The following is an 11,646-nucleotide window of genomic DNA, read 5'->3' on the forward strand; positions in this document are numbered from 1 at the left end:
TAAGATGGACGGGCAGCCAGTGGACGGGCAGCCAGTGCAATCATCTCTCCGCCTCCTTTTGAAAATGGAGTTGCAACCTCTTGTTCAGAGACGGATTTCTGTTTTTATCTCCTCCTTTGTCTCTCTCTGACTTCCTTGTTTCCTCTTCATCCATTATTGGCTATTGAGTTCACTTTGTAGGTACACTGGCTGCCCACATCCCTGGTAAAGTGCATCTGTCTCTCTGTCTGTCTCTCTGTCTGTCGGTCAGTCACCATCAGATGCAGGATAACTCTCTCAAGTGTTTCCATAAGGGAAAGACGAAGATCATGAGGATGAATGCAACCAGTGTTAAACCAATCAACACGTTCTGTCTCCGTTCTCCATCTTTTCCACCAGAAACATAAACCACCCAAGAGCCCAAGGTTGAGTTCATTTTTGGTAAACTTAATATAGTGTATTATATTGGAAGTAATCAATATTCCCAATGATAAAAGCCTTTATTGGCATTCAACAGACACACACACACATGCACACACACACACACACACACACACACACCCACACACACCAAAATCATTTTAATTTATTAGATCAGGGTGTACGATGTGGTCTTGCTTATGAACAACAAGAAAAATCAGTGGAATAGCTAATGTGAAAATATTTAGGTGTTCTGTCATGTTTCAGAGATCAGAAAGAAACAGCTTCATTTGCCATGTGATTTTATGTTACTCTTTCCCATGACGGCAACATTTTTGCCTCCCAACTACAGATTATGCCACACATGATCATTGGCTATATAAAGGTACATGGTTTAAGAAGCACAGTGGAAATGTTTGTATGGTAATTAGACATGGAGATGTTTATGTATACATTTATGAAATTTGACATGTAGACTCTTAAACATGTATAAAGTACTTACACTGAAGTGGACGGTGGCAATCATCAAATACAATCCTGCTATCTGTCTGTCTGTCCCCAAGATAACTGCCCTTGAGCCCTACCCCCCCCTAGTTGCAGTTGCTATGCTTGAGCTATCTGTTTGTGGGTGGCATAGTTTTAACAATGGCAGATTTACCTGCAAAACTTGTAGGAATTTTCTGAAAAATGGGTCCTTGACTTCAGACAGAGGGAGACAAAGTGGTCTCATTTATAGCTGATGACTGTCAATTTTGTTGGTGGAAATGACAACTGAAGCTGGCTTTTTCAGCTGTAGCTAAATAACAAATTAAGCTAAGATTTGCTTCTTGTGTTCAGTGAAAATACTGTCACCAAGAAATCAAATTCTGTTCAAACTCTTCCTCCCCAGTAGAGTCTGATTGCAGTCGCAGTGGGGCGTTCCACTGTTAAGGAATGCCAACTGTTATGATTGGCTCACATGGTACATAAAAATGCCCACTTTTTCCTCTCCTCTTTGCATCCTTCTTGGCCAGTTTTCTGCAGATATATTTCTGTGCAAAAGATAAATAAATTATGTAAATAATATATGTATTAAACTTGACAATTATTGTAATCTTAAAAATTATTATTTTCACACCCATTCGGAAAAAATATAGGAATTGGTGGCTTTCAAATAAAAGTTTAATAGAAAAACCCAAGGATAATGTTTACACTGTACAACTACGTTTAATGTTTACACAAGACAGAAGTTAATTTAATACTTTTAGTTTAATTAGAAAACTTAATTGGTGGGGAACACACATAGGTGGGGCAACTTGCTTTCATTATTCTTATTGGTTTGCTGGGTTTGGTGACTTTAGGAAATTCCCAGCATAGCTCTGCCAAACTGTTAACCTGAGCATAGGTCTAATCAGCCAGAATAAAATCTAAACATCTGTGTGAGTGTGCAAGGACTTTACAAAACTAAACTAAGCAGTGCATTTATTGAGTGACAATGCCTGTTTCCTGCCACACATTAAATAAAAACACACCACAGTGACCTTAGTCACACACAGTGAAATTATCTTTACTGAAAATTCCTTACCAGTGCTTTCTTTGAAAATCAAAAAGCTCTTAAAGCTCCATACTGTTTTTAAATTCTTTGTCAGTCATTCTGAATACTGTAAAAGTGACAACTACATAATACAAATGTATATGACAGCAGGGATAAAGATACTGAGTCATTTTGCACTGTGAGATCAGCCCGGGGGTGTGATCAAAAACATACCTGAATAGAGTGAATAAGATTAAATGGAAAATACAAAATACAAAGCTGCAGGTGAGAGTGAATAAGTAGGATCCTTGTACAAGCTGCTTAATACCTGGCAATAGGCCCACCCATGGAAATATCTGGGCCTCATATCAACTCATATGCATGCTCTCTCCCCTACATAAACTGCCTGACAGCACACAGTACAGCTGAATATGTCTGCTGCAGTCTTAGTCAATATTGAGTTTGGACCACTGCTGATGACCTTGTCTGTGGGTTTTGTTGACTGGAGACAGGTGCAGCGACGTGTGGGGGAGCCAATGGCTGGACAGGACAAATCGTGTGGTTGGAAGGTGGCTGAGCGGGCAGCCAAATGTTTTGTGAACTCTTTTCTTAAATAAGTAAAGAACAGGACAGCCACTAATGTTACCCTAAACTCTGATAGCTGACAGGACAGGCTTCCACCCAATGGAATATGGGTGAGCATGCACTTTTTTAAACATAGCCTAGTAACCCCACAAACTAATGTAGCCTGCTGTGCATTAGAGCACACAAACACACAGTTTCATCCATTCCTCCCTTGCTCTTATATTTTGAGGTTTTGGAAAGAAAGAACATTACTCTCCAAACTCTACAGCCCCATTCACACCTCTTCAGCATGGAGAAATCCAAACCTTGTCAGTCCTAGTTGTGGCTTTTACACTGTGACAAGGACAATTGTTGTTTAGGGAATGCTCAGTTCATGCAGAGCACGTGTTGGGTCAATCTGACTTGCTGGACAGTGAGAGCTAAGGTCTTCTGAGAGGAAGTGCTTCGTGTCGGCTTGTGAGGTTGAATAGAAAAAAACTTTTATAATATTGTATATTTACCACAAAGCTGCAGACAAACATTCTCTCAATATATCTTATTTCTTTCATAATTTTCCTTTCATCCTCTATTCCTCTCCCCATTGCTCTCGCCTCGTCTCCTCTCCTCTCTTCTGCAGACTTGTTTATTCCTCTGCTTAGCCTTAGATTGGTTAAGCTGTCCGTGGCAGAGTGGCAACAAGCTTGTTTGTGATGTCTCATGGTTCGAAGGAGGACAGCGAGAGGCTTGATAGATCCATTAATGTTCCTTTGCTCTTCAATTTCAAGGCTGCACAAACAGTGTGTGTGTGTGTGTGTGTGTGTGTGTGTGTGTGTGTGTGGCTCCTTGTGGCTGTGTGTGTTTTGTCTTTCTAGAAAATTTAGAGAGAAAATGCTAAAAAGTTACATTGAATGTGTGTGTTATGTATTGTGATTAACTTAATTAAAATTCTGAGGTAATATCTACCAAGATGTCTTAATAGTCACCTATGGTCACAGATCTTTTTATACCACATCAAAGTGATAACACATGGATTTAGAGTTGTGTATGTAAAATGAATATTCAATACATAATAATACCGGATAACAAGAACTTCATTAAAACATTAGCATGTTAAGTAAAGTAAAGTGTTAGACAGGGCTGTTATGGTAAAGATGTACAGGAAACCTTTCCCATCTTTTTTATAAGAAAAACATAGTAGCATCAGTTCCATTGCATTGGGTGTGTGGCGGCAGAATCATGAATAATTTGACACTTCTCTGACAGCAGTGGACTATCAGTCCACCTGAGGTCCTGTCTGCTCGGGGTAAGGTCAGAGAGAAATACGTGGCACACTCGCTGTGGAGGAGCCGGACTGTTTTAGGTCAGACCTGCTGACCACTGTGGTTTGTCAACACCAAATCAAAGAAACAGCAAGTCTCCACTACATCGTCCGACACCCCCTACTAAATCTACTGCCACTACTGCCCACACTGTGGGTAACTGCTCCTGCCGCTCATGCAGTCTTTTACTTTTCTCTGAGGTCAAAGAGAGCAGGAATATTATTCAGATGCTTCACTGTCAGTTAATTTGTGCACTGTGATGATGCTGTGTAGCTGAGGTGATTGACTGAAATTCATAGTTTATTAAAGAACTCATTTTGTCATCATTTTATACTACATTACACCATTTATTTAGTGCCTAACCAAACATGCTGAGTAATGGTTTAACTGAGGAACCAGCACTTGATACGTTGTATGAACTCAACAGGGACGTAAGCGCACAGCATTATCAATGAAAAAGCTGGTAACTGTAAGGCAAATAAAATAAGTCCTGAAGAGTGTGAGAGAATGTGTATGTGAAACTATACCTTCTTATACACCTCTGTAGCATGAGCAAGCATTTTCTTATCCCATTGAACTGATTTAGGAGACCAACACACGCCAAAATGTCCTTGTGATCTCTGCACAAGATGACAAAATGTTCACTAGCAAGGACCAGGAGGCAACAATATTTCCTTTAAAGGTTCAATGGAAATTCAGGAGGTTTTGCTGTTAAGGATAGATGAACTGATGCGGATGTGGAGGGGAGAAGGTGGAAGAAGGATGTCATCTCTTAGGTTGATCTGGGAGGACATGCTGAAGGCTGGGCAGAGGGAGACATTTTTCCACCTGAGTTGCTTACAGGCCCCCAGACGGTACCTAGAATGAGATGTGGGAGCGGTATGCACCGATTGAATAGGAAGGCAACAGAGGATGTGGTTAAAAGGTATATAGGTATAAGTAGCTTGACAGGTGATTAGAGGTGTGGTTGAGGCGTAAACCTAAGTTAACTAATCAACTTCATTAGTTAAAACAGTGTATCTGTAAGGTGATTTGCGTGAGAGAAAAAACAAGCAATAGTGCCATTGCTAATATCGTTTGGCTTTCTGACAGACATTACCATCATGCAAACAGACCTCACATATGCACCTCAGCTGTGGTCACCAGTTGTTCTATTGTTGCATCTAAGAAATCCAGTTGCAAGCCATGCTCTGTTCAGGCACCATTTAGCACTGATGCTACACTGCAATGCTACCCTCGTCCCTCTGTTCCAAACTAATCAGGCCATCTGTGTAAACACTAATCACTAATCTAATATAATAAAAATCACTATTCCCTCACCTCAGCATCTGCCACAGCGGATGAGGTGTCCCTGTCTTTAACAACAGGTCACAGCCACAAGCGACATCCACATCCAAAGGAGAAGCTTTGGTGGTGTGTGTGTGTGTGTGTGCGTGTAGTGTTGGAAGTTTCCTGAAGTTCAGCAATGAGTCCGAGCTAGGGTTGAGGAGCGAGGGAGGTCGGGGGCATCAGAGCGGCAGTGACAGCACCAGAATATTTATTTCCACCTCTAACTCTATTAGATGGTGGAACAGCGTAAGACTAATAAAAATGGTTTGGTGAGTTTTATTTTGTTCATGTGGGTTTTTAAGATTGATTAACAAGGTCTTAGTTCGGTATAAGTGAGAAACTTGAATTTAGAATTGACTTAAACTTGAATTTTGGTTTAATTTCTTGATATTTGTTATTAGAACTCGCTGCATGTAGCAAACTCGCCACTAAAACTACTGGGGGCGGTGATTAGAGGGGATCGGGCGGGGGAATATATCGGCAATCTGCAATTGTTTGACTGACTGTTTTGACATATGGCCCAACCCCAGTCTGAGCCAAGGATACATTCTATCTACTCCACCCTCCCTTCTACTGGTATCATGCCTATTCCCACTCATAAATTAACCTTTTTCCTCATTCTCAATGTCACTCATCTCGCAGGCACCCACCACCACCACCCTGTGTCACCTGCACCTCCATCACAAGATGATTCAGGACTCCCCACGGGGGCAAACTCAGGCACCCTCCTGCAGAGCGTTCTGACAGGATCTGCTCCTGCCTGCATTGGACTCATAGTTGGCTCTTCCATTTGAGTGCATCACGTAAACAGATTTGGGTTTTTGCCATCTTAGATGCTGGTTTCAGTTTACAGCTGAAAGATACATCTGGTGTGCTAGTTTTCACCTTCATTTTGTCAAGAGATCATTAGTGTTTGAAATGGGCCACAAGAAACTGGCACATTTTCTGTCCACATGTGTAACATTATTATTTATTGTGGGCTGCCACTTACTGATAAATGTTGGCACATACTGTGTACTTTTACCATGTATGAAGCTTGAATTTCTCCTTCTCTTGCCCAAACAAGTCTGGAGACCGCTGCTCTTCACTACCTGAGTTGCGTATTAGCACGCAGTGGGGGACAGCTGCTGGATGGAAGCTAAAGCCTTCTGCTCTCGCCTCCAAAATCCTCCAACAGCACAGACTTGAAGTCCACATAATTAGTGCAGCATTTTCATTCAATTTGAAATTTAGATTTGTTTCTATGCAGCCAATAAACATACACATGGACAGATGCTAGCTACAGCTGGAGTGGTCATGGAGGAAGATGGGCTTTTCACTCATGAAAATACAGGAACAGATTGGTTTAAGATTATAAAAATGGGTTATTCATAGCAAAATGTGTTGCAATTTCATTTTTCCACGCATGTAAAAAGTAAAGTTGGGGTTCAGATTGGATTGGCCCATATTCCTTGCAATAGTTGACTAAGCACTCAATACTGAATATATACAACATGATGCAAAGCATTTATCAAGATGAGAGGACTGGGTGGAAGACATCGTTCTCCAAACATAAAAATTGGTTTGACACACAGTATAAATTAACAACATTTACCACTAAAGCCTAAGATATATGACAGTACATTTTTTGTTGTTGTTCTATGCTGCAATATCCGTGCAATCTGTTCAATGGTATATTGTAAGCGTTCAGCTTGGCTCGTTGAACCAGGGGAGAACTTTCAAATCCTTCGCATTTTATCTATTATTGTCCATTCCAGTAAGGTAATTTTGTGGGTGTGTGCATTGTTCATTGCATTTCTTTCTCTATACAATACAATACAACGCACATAGTTGTATTTCTTTAGAGCATGTGACTATATTTGCGCATAGCATTTGTTCATGTTGACACACACACACACAGAGTTATATTTTGTTAGTGTTGTTGTTCTATTTTCAGTGTATAAAATGCAGAATTGAAATAAAACATAACAAATCATAAAAAAGAGCAACAAAGGGTTTATACAAGTTGCCACAGACTCTTAGCAACAGTTGGCTCAGACCTGCAGTGATTTAAGTTGTGCTTTCTGTGTGGATTGACATTGTTGAGACATGCTCGTGATCAAAGACTGTGTACTGTAAATTAATCTTGACACATTGCCAGTCTGACAAGATGTGCCCGAACACCTCATGACAAAAAACAAGCCTCCTTCATATAATGCATACACGCCAGGCACAGAAATATGCAGAGAAGCAGAGTTAGACAGGGGCAAAAAGTCAAGAAGAAAAAGTAACAGATGCCTGATGGTGAATAAGCAGCATCAGTGTCGAATACCACATGAATATGCTGTGCTGAATCCATCCTTCTGCATGCTTCTCCATGACATCTCTCCCTACTTATATTGATTTAATCAAGTTCCCACCAACACTCGACTTGCATGTGTGTTTGTGTGTGTGTGTCTATGTGTTGGTGGAGCTACTCCAGGCACTTTGCATGTGTGGAGTGAGCGAACTGGGATTTCATTAAGTATAAAGGCTGACTTTATAGAGATCAATAGCTCTGCTCATCGGTCACCTGGAGTGGCCTAACTGACCGCAGCATAGAGATGGATGAAGGGACTAGAATGGGAAAAGAAGGGAGTGGCGGAGATGGAGTGGAAATAGAAAGGAAGGAAGTGTCCGTGCTGATGAAAGTGAAGGTGAGTGGTGAGAAAGAGAAAGAAAGAGACAGATGAGGAATAATGGATCGCATTGACCTCACAACCCCTTTCTACAGACACTGAGTTATCTGCTCTGGGAAATAACACAAAAATACTGCTATTACAAGTCATTTCACTTTCAGCTAAAATTATCAAACAGTTACCAAGCCATGAGCCATGCATGGACAGGATCAGGATCATTTTATGCATTATATATTCACGGTATCCTTACAGCTACCTAGGGCCAATCAAACAAAGTGCAGACATACACTTCTTAAAAATTGCTGTTAATTACATGGATTAAACTCACGCAATTTTCTAAACAATCTAGTTCAGTGTTTCTTTGTGCTCATGCATGGTGTGAGGCTGGACTCCACTTATAAAGCACCTCTCTATGCTATGGCAACGGCTGCGCATGTAGATGAAACTTCCTACATTTTAATTTTAATCAGTTTTTTTCGATATTATTGTGACTTATTGCGACTGGATCAGGAGATTTTTGACAATGGTAATGGCTGCGCATCAAGCTGCGGCCAATAGGTTAGCTACTTAAAACTTAAAGCTGTGATTGCTGAAACACGTATTACCTGACAGAAATACAGTCATTGGAAAAGGAAAGTGTGGCATTTGGATTAAAGAGCAGCAGACTTTGAGACAATCCACCCAGCCAGATCAGCAGGACCAGGCACCACAGCAGGTACTGTCGACTTACGGCTGGTCCTGGATAATGTCAGGTCTGGACAAAATGGGGCTCAGAATCAGAGACGCCTTGCCTACAGAGACCAGCTTCATCAACAAATCCTCGACAAATGGACGGTGTTTTGAGCCGTCAGAGCGCAGGGCGAGAGGAGGTGGATGATGCTTGGTGTTCAAATTAAGTCAAAGTCTTCAGTGTCTAACTATTTATGTGAAGATACAAACCATATCATTATCACTGCTGCTGTTGGCTGCCATGCAAGTGGCCAACTGCTCATCAGAAACTAATCCCATTCACACACACACACACACCTATGGTACAGCATCAGGAGCAATTCGGGGTTAAACCTAATATTTAAAGCGCCACCACTTAAGGGACACTTGTTTGAATCCATTACTGTGACTGCAAATTGTGTGTATTTAAAATTAATGCTGACCGTTTTCCAATGCATATGATTAGCTTTCACCATTAGCTTTTCACCAGGCACGTGTACAGATAGACCCCAGGCTGTCCTTTTGGCCTCTGACTACATAAGAGCCAATTATTTTGTTCTATTTCTATTTCTATTTTTCTATTTCAGTTTTTACATTTAGCCCATGGCATCTATTCTCAATTAAAAGTGTGTTGTATTACCCAATAACTGCATTTGAGTTGTAATTCTGCGAGACCGCGCAAGCCTCTGCCCCTTTCTCTTCAACCTCCCTTGTCACAGCCACCATGGCCCACGCAGAACCCTGATGATCATTCTCCCTTCAATTGGGGAGAAAGAGCGACTGTAGTGTGCGCACACTGCAGGCAGTATTTGACTGTTTGTGTAAATAAATATGCATGGTATTCACTCTGTGTATATTCGAGGCAGGTGTTTGTGTGAGGGAGATGGAAGGAGGGAGAACATAGCAGCTGTGTTCAGGGGGGATGTGAGAAGCCTGAGGAGGTGTCCCGGGGAGATGTGTGGAGAGGAGATTTTATATATAGTAGGCGTATACATTAAAAATTTCTTATTTGCCTTTGTATATATTTAACTAAATAAGTTTTAAGAAAAGAAAAAGGGAATGGCTGCTGTCATGGTTAAAAGAAACCAATGTTAACTGTTGGTATAAGAAACAGGAAACAAACAGTGGTTCAAGTCCATCAATCTTTTGTAAAAGATACTCACATTATTGGGCTAATTCAGATGATCAAAGCCTCATATTAGCTTTGGCTAGAACGAGACCTGTGGATTTTTTCCCCCTCCATCTCTTACTGTACATTAGAAGTCCATTAGGAAGAGATGTCTTAATGGCCAGTAACAGGAGGAGTGATTACAGCCACCAGTTTCAGTGTTCATATGGCTTTCTCACTCATGTCAATTACTGTTGATCAGATGCAGAGACCACAATCCAGCAGAGGGGTAAATGAGGCAGAGACCAGGCATCTAAGCCGAGCTGCTAGATATGGAGGAGTAAGACATGCCTGCAATGACGCAGACAATCAGAAACCAGTGTACTGTTAGAATAACATATACAGGGGCTCCCTTGTAGCTCACCTGGCAGAGCTCCCAACCCATGTACCAAGGTTGAGTCCTTACTGCAGCAACCTGGGTTAAAGTCAGACCCTTTGCTGTATGTCATCCCCTCTCTCAATCCCTCTTCCTTTCCTGTCCATCTTAAGCTCGCCTATCATATAAAGGCAAAAAGCCCCATAAATAAACATAATCAAGTCTATGAATTTTCTTAGTATACCTTCCAAATAAACCTCATACAGCAATCCAAATATAATCCAAACCTAGAATACTCGTGTGCATGTAAACGTACTCTATGATTTCCATTCATTTCACTATGAAAATCAACTTGCAGAGCCTTGAAAATTGCTTGAGACAGGCAATCCATCACAGTTAACAATTCATCTCCTTTATTTTTGTCCAACTTACCCTGGAAATGCAAATCGAGTCAACTTTGTGATGGCATGCAGTATCAGAACGTGACCCCTGGAGTAATTGAATAGCGTGAAAGGTGTCAGTGTCTCTATGAAAGTTTCCATGTGTAAAGGCTCTCTTTTATCTGCACGCTGCATAAATAGAAGACTCTCAGTGGGGAAGATTTTAGATTATGTTAAAACAGCAGAGGGTAAGCAGGTGGGCATCGAGAGAAAATTGAGAAAATTGTCACCCCCTATCTTACCACTGCCGTCGTCCCTATCCAACCTCCTAAAGACACAGCAAGGCCAATTAACCTCCCTCATTACCACTGCTATAGGCCTTCCGCTCCAAAGGATAGAATGAGATGGGAAACAGGATGGGGGAGTGGCTGAGGGGTGTAGGTGCGGGTTGTGGGGTGTTGATGGGCGGTAGTGCAGAAGAGGGAAGGAATAAATCAGCAGAATGAAAAATAAGAAACGCAATTTGTCACACCATTGTCGGCTTCCGCGCTCCCCTCCCTCCTGTTGCAAGAGGAGCATGGATTCACGAGGCGAGGCTTGCGTGTCAGCCCAGCTGCTGCATCTATTTAAATGAGACTCACAGCTTCATGAAGTGAGACCGCGTATCCTTTCAATATGCAGCTCTGCAACCGCTGTGCATGTCTGGATGAAGGGAGGTAGACACAGAGTTGAGACCGAGAGAGACGCAGAGAGTGCAGTGTGAGCTGATCTGAGGGAGAGGAACAGGGTAAACCGATTTTTGATGATAACTCTGCGGATGCATGGGCGAGATTGAAAGTGTGGAGGAGGTCTATAGCTCTAATGGGTCGCTGGGATGCACGCAGTGACTGTAAAAAAAACAAACCATGTTGACAGGAAAAGCCATTGACTCATTACACTGTGTCTGTGGAAGTGGAAAAGTAAGAAGAAAACACTCTCTCTCACTGCATGTGTTATATATTTAATCAGATAAAGGAATCTTTTAAAGAAGCAAGCTGAAATTCATTAAAAATGCTTGTCTCTAGTACTATGAGGAGGTTTCGACATTAGATGGGGTATGAATGACACACCTGTGAGCTATTAATGAAACATTAATTACTAGCATGACTAAAATATTCTAATACAAATATGGCTTTTTGGGGGGCTTTCCAGAGACTTCCTCAAACAATTTTACATAAGGTCTTGGGGAGTAGTGTTCATCATGTGAAATCAGGTGTACAGTACACCGATCAGCCGTAACATTATGACCACTGA

The sequence above is a fragment of the Morone saxatilis genome, unplaced genomic scaffold, assembly GCF_004916995.1.
Source record: "Morone saxatilis isolate NCDOM2014 unplaced genomic scaffold, NCSU_SB_2.0 Contig2, whole genome shotgun sequence".
Classification (NCBI taxonomy): domain Eukaryota; kingdom Metazoa; phylum Chordata; class Actinopteri; family Moronidae; genus Morone; species Morone saxatilis.